The following is an 11855-nucleotide window of genomic DNA, read 5'->3' on the forward strand; positions in this document are numbered from 1 at the left end:
AATAAAACGAAATAAAAACAAATAACGATTTTATTATAAATTAGCATAAAATACATAACAAATTACATTACTAAGTAATAAATAATTATAATAATATAAATACTTGCAATCATTTAGAGATTCCTTTGCAGTGTCGATTCGTATGCCAAGTGTGGGAATTGAGTCACGTTTTGATTTAGTGGCGAATGATGAAAGTCGTTTTGGTTGATGTTGCGTTTTTTCCTACCCAAAACCATGGGCATGATCATGGCGACAGTTGCCGGAACAAGTCCTGCTCCTACAGCTGCTATGACAGCTGAACTGTCATGACCGGAATCAGTAGTCATCACGTTTCTAATCTTAACCCTTTTAAACCGAGTCCCATTCCTTTTCAACGCTTCATTCTCCTGCATCTTCCTAGATTCTTCTACAGTCTGAAAGCTCGGCTCAACTTCCAACATACCCCCGTGAGAAGTCGTCATGTTTTCTTTGGAACCATCGACTGCTGGAAGCACTGTAAGTTTGATTGATTTGTGTGCTGATATCGTTTGCGGTTGAATCGATAAAGCTCTCTGGCGTTTTTTAGGGAATTGATATCCTTTAGTGGTCGATAATAAGACCCATTCTCCATCACCACTAGAAGGATGCGTATAAGGATGCTTAGAATTGACGTGTAAAGCTTGAGTGGGTCGTTTGTGGTTTGATTCACTATAACTTGGGAAATCGTCTGCTTGCCCGTCTGTTATTATTCCGTCGTTTGTTTGGTATTTGTTTGAGAATCTTCTATTGACGTCTACTGCTATGTGGTGGTCTTCGTGATTACAGTTATTGTGGTCCGAGTTTGAATGATGAGGCGGTCTAGCCCACGAAGGACGAGATGGTTGTTCGTTCGCCCAATCGCCATCTTGTTGAGACGATCCGTAATTAGATCCATGATTAGATCCGTAATTAGATCCATGATTAGATCCATGATTAGATCCATAGCTAGATCCATGATTAGATCCATAGCTAGATCCATGATTAGATCCATAGCTATGTCCATAGTCCATCGGATCGGGTCTGTTTATGGGTCTTTCGAAATCGAAAGGACGCGTGTTGTAGTCTGCTTCTAAATCAGGTTTGCCGTACCCAGGTGGAGAAAATCTGTCTGTTTCCACCGAAGGATCTCTATCCTCATCTCCATACGTGTAAGTATTAATTGGTTTGTTTATTTTGTAAGAGTTCGCTTTCCATTTTGAAATCTTGCTCTTGGACCAAGGAACAGCTTCCAATGTGACCCAACCGTCGTTGTCGTCGTGAGGATGATTGTTTCGTTTAGGATCTGATCGATCCCATTGCGAATGTTCACTATTGTGAGTTTGAAGATGCAGATCAATCTTTTCAGTTATTTTGTTCTTTTGATAGGATTTGTCGTTTATTGGCACGTAAGATTCATCTTCGATCTGTTGTTGTATTTGTTGCAAGTGGAGTTTTGTTTTTTCATCTGCGTTTTTGAACTTGTCAGCGTATTCCTTTAAAAATTTGTTCAGAAGATCTGGTGAATATACTGTCTTCTTCTTGGAGACGAACTCGTGACACGATGGACCTAGACATCTTCCAGATTCAGCCCTTTTACTGTTGTGCAAATCTTTTTCATGGGTCGATCCTGGTACTAGGAAATCCTTAGTTGTTTTGTCATCTGAAGTGTGGGGTTGTGGTTCAGCTTCTATTATCGTGATCGGCTGTGATCCTGGCACTTCTAATTTGTAGGTTTTCGTAGGTGCGTCGTTTCTCAGAGCCCTCAGAGACTTTTCAACTCTTGAGCGGGAATTTGTGAAGTGGACAGTGTCTGAAGCAACTTGCACTACACTATGAGCCAGTAGTGCAATTGAGAGGACGGTTGCGGAGAGAGTTTTGGCAGATTTGACGTCCATGACTAATGTATGCTGATTGTCATCATTGAGATAGGCTGGCGGAGGACTTTCACTCTCTACAGAGGTAGGTTTTGACTGCACCTGAAGGCACGACTGGTCTGTATTGTCGTTGTTGAGCGACTGGTGCGCGTGCCGGTCGGCCCACTGATATACTCCAGTTTGCCAGGGCTGTGAGAAGACATTGACAATGGGCACATCCCTACCACTCTAATCGTATTGCAATCGCTTCAGTTTTTCTTCATGGTAAGGTCAACAATTTCTTTCAAGGCGTATTGTTTTCGCGTCGCAATTAGAAGAAAAGAAAAATGTCACGCTAATCGCGCCCTGAAATTACATGGCTGGTTTGAAATTCATTACTCATGTAGACATGCGTGCGTGTAATGAAATTTAACAAGATGGAAAATTAATTGTAATAATCGATTGTAGAGAAACTTTCATTTAACAAGCCGAGTGGAGGAGGGTTGCTAGTTAAATTTAATCACATATTATTTAAAATAAAATGGTTCTAAATAGTTATTTATTTTAAATTCAGAAGCGTTTTCTGCGCTATTTATCCCATAAGACTGGTCTTGTAAAATTGTTACCATCTTATAATGAGAGACTGTCTTTTTTCAAGATAGCAAGTTTGTCTCAGCGCAGAAGGGTTTCTGATTTGTTTTTCTGAAGTTTTGTGATCATGCGAAAATTCGAACTCGAGATTTTGACAGATTCGAACTCAGAATCGATTACTGATCACGTTTTCATGATCTAGAAAAAGGGTCTACGTGACGAGCCAGAATGTTAAATTACAGAAAACACAAATATCGGAAGGCAAAGATCGAAAATCGAAGGATCTTAAGTCGAAAGATAAAAAAAGGGTGCATGGTAAACGGTACATACTCACTTAATTTGCGCGAGCAGGGTACAACAGGAACAAGAGGAACAAGATTTTCCTCCCGTATTCTGCGCGCGCACATTAATACGGGAGGAAAAGCCTGTTCCTCTTGTTCCTGTTGTATCCTGCTCGCGCAAATTAAGTGAGTATGTACCGTTTACCATGTACCCTTTTTTTTGATCTTTCAATTTTCGATCTTTGCCTTCCGATATTTGCGTTTTCTGTAATTTAACATTCTGGCTCGTCACGGAGACCGCTAGAAAAATTGTGTGTGTGTGTGTGTGTGTGTGTCTGTGTATTTTGGGAATTTTTTGAACACCGTTTGACTAATCGAACTGAAACTTAGAGTCGGTTACTGAAATTCTTATCGACAAGACGTAATTTTTTTTTAAATTTTTAAGTTGACTGGAGATGGTATCTAACCTTATATAATATGTACAAAGGTGTCCTCTTATTTTTAAGTTTTTGAATTCAATTATCTCCCAAGCCGCTAGCTGAATCAGACTGATTTTTTTTTACATGTAATAAAAATAATATAAGCATCCCTCAACCGGAAGTGGCAGTTTACTCTTACTTTTCACTATTTTTTTCGACCCTTTTAACATGTGTGCTCTTCACATAAATTCAAGAGTTCATCTCGTATCAATGTGATGAAAATAAAAAAAAACATTTAATAAACCGGAAGTGGGATTTTTTCCTCTTAGAAAGGTCACAAATGTTGTGCCCACTACTCTGTCCACACCCCTGAACGGATCAAGCTGAAAGTTTATATTTGTATTCTTTATGTACTAACTTAGAGCTGATAAGGTTTTGGTCAGAATTCGTAAACCGGAAATAGTATTTTTTTAATGTGTGAACATGTTAAAAGGGTCGAAAAAAATAGTGAAAAGTAAGAGTAAACTGCCACTTCCGGTTGAGGGATGCTTATATTATTTTTATTACATGTAAAAAAAAATCAGTCTGATTCAGTTAGCGGTTTGGGAGATAATTGAATTCAAAAAATTAAAAATAAGAGGACACCTATGTACATATAAGGGGAGATACCATTTCCAGTCAACTTAAAAATTTAAAAAAAAATTACGTCTTGTCGATAAGAATTTCAGTAACCGACTCTAAGTTTCAGTTCGATAAGTCAAACGGTGTTCAAAAAATTCCCAAAATACACAGACACATACACACAATTTTTCTAGCGGTCTCCGTGACGAGCCAGAATGTTAAATTACAGAAAACGCAAATATCGGAAGGCAAAGATCGAAAATCGAAAGATCTTAAGTCGAAAGATCAAAAAAAGGGTACATGGTAAACGGTACATACTCACTTAATTTGCGCGAGCAGGATGCAACAGGAACAAGAGGAACAGGCTTTTTCTCCCGTATTAATGTGCGCGCGCAGAATACGGGAGGATTTATTTTTCAATCATGCTTTATAAATATTTATCAATTTTTTAAAAAAAAGCTCTTCAATTTCGGGTTCATCATCAAAGTAAATTTCGGGTTCGTTGTCAATGTCATACAAGGAGTTATTACTTGGGAATTGATTATTGTCGATAAATTCATTTTCAGAATCAGTAGAGCTGCTGATTTGTCGAGTTCCTCGGCGAAGAGCTATTATTTCGCTTTCATCACTTTCACTGTCCGATATCATTTTGCAGAGTTAAAATAAATGGCAAAAATCAATAGAAATCCGCTTTCAATTATATAGGTCACGAGACGTCACGAATTCGTGCAATCAATCAAATGCAACTGAAATGCATACAAAATGTTTATGATATATGTTGAAAAATTATTTGATTATTAGAAACTTCGCATCCTTGTGTGTCTCGCTCACACGTACACAATTAAAACCAAGAAAGAAAGAGAGAAAGACCGCTACCTGTTTCGAATATATAGCATGTTGTAAGGGTACATCGATGTCTAAAAATAGATTATTGAAAAAAATAAAGCGTCGGAAAACAATCGTCAAAACTTATTTAGTGTATATATGTAGGTATCTCTTTCGCACGCACGCATGTAAAAGCAAGACAGAAAGAGAGAGCACGAGTCCACAACTGCTTCTTAAAAATGTATATAAAGTATTATAAAAATTACGAGCGTTCGGCGAAGTAAGTATGTAAAAAAAAATATTATATTTTTTTTTTTCAAAATAATTACAAATGTTAGCATTTTTCGCTTGGACATTGAAAAACCTCGTAGCAGCCAAAGGGTTATATAAATAAATAAATAAAAGTTTGGACCATTGTGGCATTAAATAAATTCCTAATGCGCCACAATGGTCAAAAATATACATAACACAAAATAATAATTATACATAAATTAATACATATTATAAAAAGTTAAATGATATTTTATATAAGGAGAAAAATTAGGAATGTCTAGTATCAACAGCCAGTATGTATGTATGTACTTATGTATTTACATATGTACAAGACCCAACCGTGAACACAAAACATTCCTGTAAGGTCCAAATCTAAGAATATTAAAAATCGACAAAGTCGAAAAATACATCACATCCATTTATTTAATTATACAAGTTTGGATCATTGTGACATTACAGGAATCCCCAATTCACCGGGAAATTAAATGTATGTATAAGAAGAAAAATGTTCAATTCCATATTTTCATATTTTAAAATTTCAAAACTCTCCCGCTGTTTCACACAAAAAAATACTCCCATATTGGCGTTCTAGTTTTGAGTTATTTACACTTGAAAATCCATAATTGTGACTTAGACACAATGGATCGGGTTTGGTGCAAACGATCGAAAAGCGCCAGACAGATTGAACCACAGATTAACTGGACGGCTGATTTAAACGCAATTCTCGACTTCACGAATGAAAAATTGCACATCAGATGACGAGTAACCTTTCGATGTGCACAGATGCAATTATTAAAATGGTAATTATTAAAATTGAGTTGGATCTTTCTGGCGAGTTTTTAATAATTTAATAAGGAAAAATTCTGAATTAAAGTATCTGAAGCACAGGACGTATACAGGGTAGGTATGTCGGGACTTCGGGTAGATTTCGCTTAGTGTAAGTGCGAGCAGTGCGCACGCATAAGGTATACGTGTCGTTAATCTGTGATTCAGTCTGTCTGGCGCTTTTCGATCGTTTGCACCGCATCGCAATGGATCATATTCGATCCTGAATAACACAAGTCTCATAAAAAGAAGAAATTCAATATCTGCTACAAATACCGTTGTAGTTGAGCATGAAATCTGCGACACAATCATAGCATTTCGTGGAAATGGCGAGCATGCATCGAAAAGGCTCAGAGCAAACAATTTGACGATGACTGTTATTGTTCATCCCACCATTGTTCATTATATAATGTTGTTTTATGTTTTTTATTTATTATTTTTGTAAAAATAATATTTTTAAAGAAATTTCTGCCATTACTATAATCCCGGTATGGATACTTGGATAAATATTAATAATTGCATCTGTGCACATAGAAAGGTTACCCGTCATCTGATGTGCAATCTATCATTCGAGAAGACGAGAATTGCATTTAAAGCAGCCGTCCGTTAATCTGTCGTTCAATTTGTCTGGCGATTTTAGAGCGGATGCACCGCATCCTCTTACTAGACAAAGTATACACTGATGCGCAAATTCATGCACTTGCTGCTGTGCACTATTAAATTAGTGGTTTGACAGCTGACCAAAATTTGACGTTGCTCTTCTAATGCATTTCATGCTTAAGAATATTACTGGTTGTATTCCAATCCAACAATTACAATTACGTATGAACATCCATAATAAATACGATTTTAATTTAGGTTAGATTGCATTTTATTTTGTTCATTCATAATATTATATATTCTTCGATATAATGTCGCATTATTTCGGTTTTTGGTTTAATCTGTCATAGGCCGAATATATGTATACTTGTTAAGAATGTCAACTTGTTATTCCTTTCGTAAACATTTACTGCGTACGGATAGCTAGTGTATGAATTTACTAGTTAACGAGTTCTTTCATTCTCGCGTGTATACTATTACTGGGTGATTATGATGATGCATAGACTTACTAGTCAGTGTATACTGATTCGAACTTTACACTCTTACTGTAATACATACATATATGTATATAATGGATTGAACTTTAACCTGACAAATCAGTGCATGACAAATGTTCCTATGTATTATATTTTATATCCAATAAAAAAAAATCAGATTATAAGTTTATCGCATCGCAGAAGAATTTCTGATTGCTCTTACATAAAATAGTTAATGGTACTATCGATACATCAGTTTTGGCAGATATAAATTTTAATGTCATTACTCGATTCACCAGATGTTCAAATATTTTAAAAATATCTCTTTATTTAATAGCACAATTGCCCGAATATGCAGTCTTTACGATCGAACAAATGATTGCCCTGATTTGTTCTAATATAATTCAGTACTTTTAGCGCTGAGGTGAAGAAGCAAATTTGTGGTTGAATATTTGTCATTCATTGTTCTATTTCATATTTCATATAGCTGAACCGACATGCGTTGCAATGCCAGCATAAGGCATGCAATTCCCGTTCCCGTTCCCGTTCCCGTTGCTTTCCCGTTACCGTTCCCGTTTCAAGTGATGGTTGGAGCTCTACTAACGTCTCTTCAAAGTCGTGTCATCATAAACCAACTGGTAACGTGGTTACCAACGAACACATTTCCTTTACTACACAATGGCGCTTCAAACTTTCGCGTAGGTAAAATCGTAATTACGAATATTATTATTAAGAGGTTTTTTTTCACATTAAGCTTCCTGGACATGCATACAACAAATTCTGAAAGTTCCATCGTAATCGGTTGACTGGTTTAGGAGCCTATATGAGACAGACAGACATTTAATTTTATGTAGTATATAGATATTACCATGCGGTGCTCACTTTAATAAGAATTTAAATATTGTCTTTTATATAAATATTTTATTTCGCTCTATTATTCTTTATTGATTTTTTTGATTTATTTTCGAAATTAAGCAATCTAATTTATTTATTAACTCATTATATTGATTGGTTTGAAATCGATTATTATAAGATATTTTTTTTAACCCTACATTGAATATTTATCCGTTCTATTATTGGCGCTAGTTTCACCAATTTTTACAAATTGAATTTGTGTTTCAAAATGAATATTGCATTGCTGGATGAAGGCCTCTCTAATACGCTTCCACTCACCTCTGTTTTTCACCTCATACATTTTCCAGACTTCGTCTACCTATCTTCCTTGCGGCCTCCTTTCACCCCTTTACATTCTCTCGGGTACCATTCTAGCTCTTCTTTTGTCCACCTTTCATCCATTCTTCTAGCTACGTGTCCGCCCACTGCCATTTCGATCTCTTCACTTTATCCACTATATCCAATACCCTTGTTATACTTCTCACCCACATATTACGCTTCCTATCTCTCCACGTTATGCCGAGCATACAGCTATCTAAACATTTGGATCTAAAATTAAACAAATAATGATTTTAAATTGATTAAACTGAGAATTGTTAACAGAGATAGAAACAGAAAAGACCTAATCTTATTCATTGACAGAATAGAAACTGTATGAACATCATTTGATGTAAATAAATTTGAATTTTAACGAATTATCTGCTTAATTTAATCTTAATGAAATGCCAACGAATACACGGATTGACTTTAATCTTTGAAATTATTACTGTTGTGATAAGAAATAAAAGTTGAAATTCGTGTGCTGAAAGCATAACGTGAAACTTTTGTTCTAGTGTTTATTTATTTTATTGCTTAAAACCTACATACTTACTTTATTTTTATAAAACTGGGTATTTGTACCAAATATTTTGTTATTTCAGAATATAGCACGGTGTATAAGCAACATGTGATATGGAAAAGTCGCTTAATTATCTTCATGAACGCGACATGTCATTGTTGCATGTGGTCTTTGTAGTTCAACGGAGCGAAGACACATTGAACTTATTGTGGAGCTTTGAACCACTTTTTCACCCTGATAATAGAAAATGGAACGTGTTGGATATTTTCAATAGTTTAATCCACCTGTTATAACGCAAAAAAAAAATGATACCAACAAGAACTCTCGGCTACGAGTCACTCTCAACTTAAAATTTGAGAAAAAAGCGTTTATGGAAGATGATTTTATGTTCATTCTGTATCTAGGCTAAGCGTTTGCGATTAACGAAAATAATTATGACAGCTTCCTGATTTTTTTCACTTCCTTTATTGTAAGTTTCTCCGGGACTTTCCCTTCAACCGAAAGATATATCGCAGTTGTCAGAATCAAATACGTTAATGAGATACCTGTTCTGCAAATAGAAGATTATTTTTGAATGCGCAAAAGAAAATGAGAACTTTGTCACGCGAAGTAAATTGTCGCCTAGTAATTTGATATTGACTTAATATAACGATTAAGAGAGAGAGATATATAATTGTGATTATCAGGGCATGGATACAATTGGAATGAAACAATGGATACAATTTCTATTTTTATTCACTTTGACCTTACTCACAGTTTGCTTGTATAAAATATATTGCGCTATTTTAATAAAATACACACTTTTATATGTAAAATGATATGTTTTATGTGTCGTAATTCATACTTGATCTCTGCAGATAACCCTTTACAAGCGACGAAGGCTGTTTCATATCGGTGAAATGATCAAACGAGTTTACAATTCGTACAATGTAGTTTCCGAGCCAATACATGTTGACCGATTAGATGCCCTACAAACTGATAATCAGGATGAAAGTGTTTATTGCCCAACATAATTTACTTGCATTCGAACGAAAAGTCGACAAAAACAGTACTCAACTTTCACGGCCCACTTGTCGACGATGCATTTTGTATCCGAGCGGATGACTAGGATTAAGCTTAATATTTTAGTTTGTCGTCGTGATGTTTTGATGCTTGCAGAGCGTGACTAAAAAGATACATGGAAAAAATCTAAATACTTTGAGTAATTGAATACATACATACATACATGTATCCATTCGATTTCCCTAAAGAGCGTCGTTTTGAAGACGGCTTTGTCCGTTCCGTGTCCGACACACTTCACGTCTCACGAAAAACCGTGTAAATTCTTTGTTTGGAATCATTACTTTCTCCATTTCGTGGGAATTCAGGTCTTTTGATTCGTGAATTAGACACTTTCCTTAGTTTTTACATCGGTGACATTGCTAATGCCTCGTCTTGCGTGGTCACGGTCAATAGGCTAATTTTAACGATATATTCATAATGAATGAGGAATAGAATGCATGCCTAGATGTGAAGTATATAATAATAAAAATGACTGAAGACGTTTTGATTCAAATTTCAAATAAAATTTCCTTATTTACGTTTAAACATTATCAATCGTTAACAATGTTAGATGAATTGAAATGGTTGGATATTAGAAATAGTCAGTGGCGGCTCGTCCTAATGGGCTGCCGGGCTGCAGCCCCTCCTATAAAATTCTAAGATATATATTTAATAATATATTTAATATTTTATTTATTAATGATATTTTTTTTATTAGTTGGATGGACTTAACTATTGGGGCCTTCGACAGAGTAAATATTACTTACAATATCACCCATATCCAAAAGGGTGATATTGTAAGTAATGTTGACTGTTTCGAAGACCCCACTAACTTGTATGGTGACAGATGAATTAAAATGTTGCTGTACTGGCTATAAAGTGTTACAGCGCCGAGCTGAACGCTGCGCAGCCCGGAGTTTCGGAACGAGAAAGAGAAAGAGCTATTTGCAACTGCAGATAGCTCTTTCTCTTTCACTCACTCTGTCGTTTTGGGCTGGACAGTCGGTAGCCTTCGCCTGTCTGCAGTCTACAGTCGGCAGTCTTCGCCTTCGACATTCATCTGTCAGTTTGTTTAAGATTTCGCGCGCTTGATCTTACATTTGATGAGTTGAATCGCACGATCACAGCTTTATTCGTTTTCGTTACTCTTAATTGGTTGTGTACGAGCCCTCATCAAATCTTCGGTGAGTCGTTTTCATTTTGATAACAGCAAACTTTTTTCAAATCTGTTTAACTTTTTCTCGTAATTTTTATTTAAATATATTAAGATTTTTTTTCTTTTAAAAATGGAAGAACAAAAGAATTCAGTAAAATATTTACAAAATTTGCACTTTTTGCGACTAGAATTTACCGAAAAAGTCGCTATAAAAGCATTAGGCTGCCTCACGCCCAATTTAATTATTTCACAGCCTGCAACTAGTAGATCTTTCAGTTACTCGCGAAAATTTAATCCAGACATTTATAAAAAATACAATTGGTTAACGAGATGTACAGAAAAAAACGCGTTATTTTGTTATCCGTGTCTTTTGTTTGGCGGCGAGTCGCCAGGCGAAGCATCTTGGACGAAAACAGGAGTTATTGACTTAAAACACAAGGGAAGTGTAGAACACTTAAAAAATTTGTGTAATCTCACGATTTTGGGAAGCTTGTCGGCGGGAAATAGATAAGCATAACGAAAACGTCAAAAAAAAATTGGGATGTTTTATTTAAAATTATTGATTGCGTTAAATTTTGCGGTAAATTTGAAATGCCAATGAGGGGACACGATGAAACAGATAATTCAAAAAATCCAGGAGTTTTTCGGGGGCTTCTAGAATATTCACAAAATTTCGACGATTCTTTAAAAAAACATTTTCAAACTTCTTCGGTTTTTAAAGGGACATCAAAAACTATTAAAAATTAACTTTTAGATTGTATTTTGAACGTGTGTAGGGAACAAATAAGTGCTGAAATAAAAAAAAAACAACTTATCTAGCTGTTATGGCAGATGAAACAACCGATGTATCGATGCATTGTCAACAGGTTAATGTTTTTCGTTACGAATTAGGGGGTTAAGTTTTTGAAAGGTTTTGGGGTTTTTTTTAATCCGCGTCGCGAAACCAGCAAGAACGAATTTTTTTAGCAATTTTACTGGAGTACCAGCGTATTTTTCGAAATCTTCATCGCGTTTGGACGCACCCCTTTAATGGGTGGTGAATTTTGCTAGTTTTTTTTTCAATAATACTTAAATCCACATGTAAGTGGTCGTACGCCAAAAATTGTGCTTATTTTGTCCTGTTATGACATGATAGAATAATTATGGTGAAATTTTTTAGACATAT

This window comes from Arctopsyche grandis, chromosome 1, assembly GCF_051622035.1.
Source record: "Arctopsyche grandis isolate Sample6627 chromosome 1, ASM5162203v2, whole genome shotgun sequence".
NCBI classification, from domain to species: domain Eukaryota; kingdom Metazoa; phylum Arthropoda; class Insecta; order Trichoptera; family Hydropsychidae; genus Arctopsyche; species Arctopsyche grandis.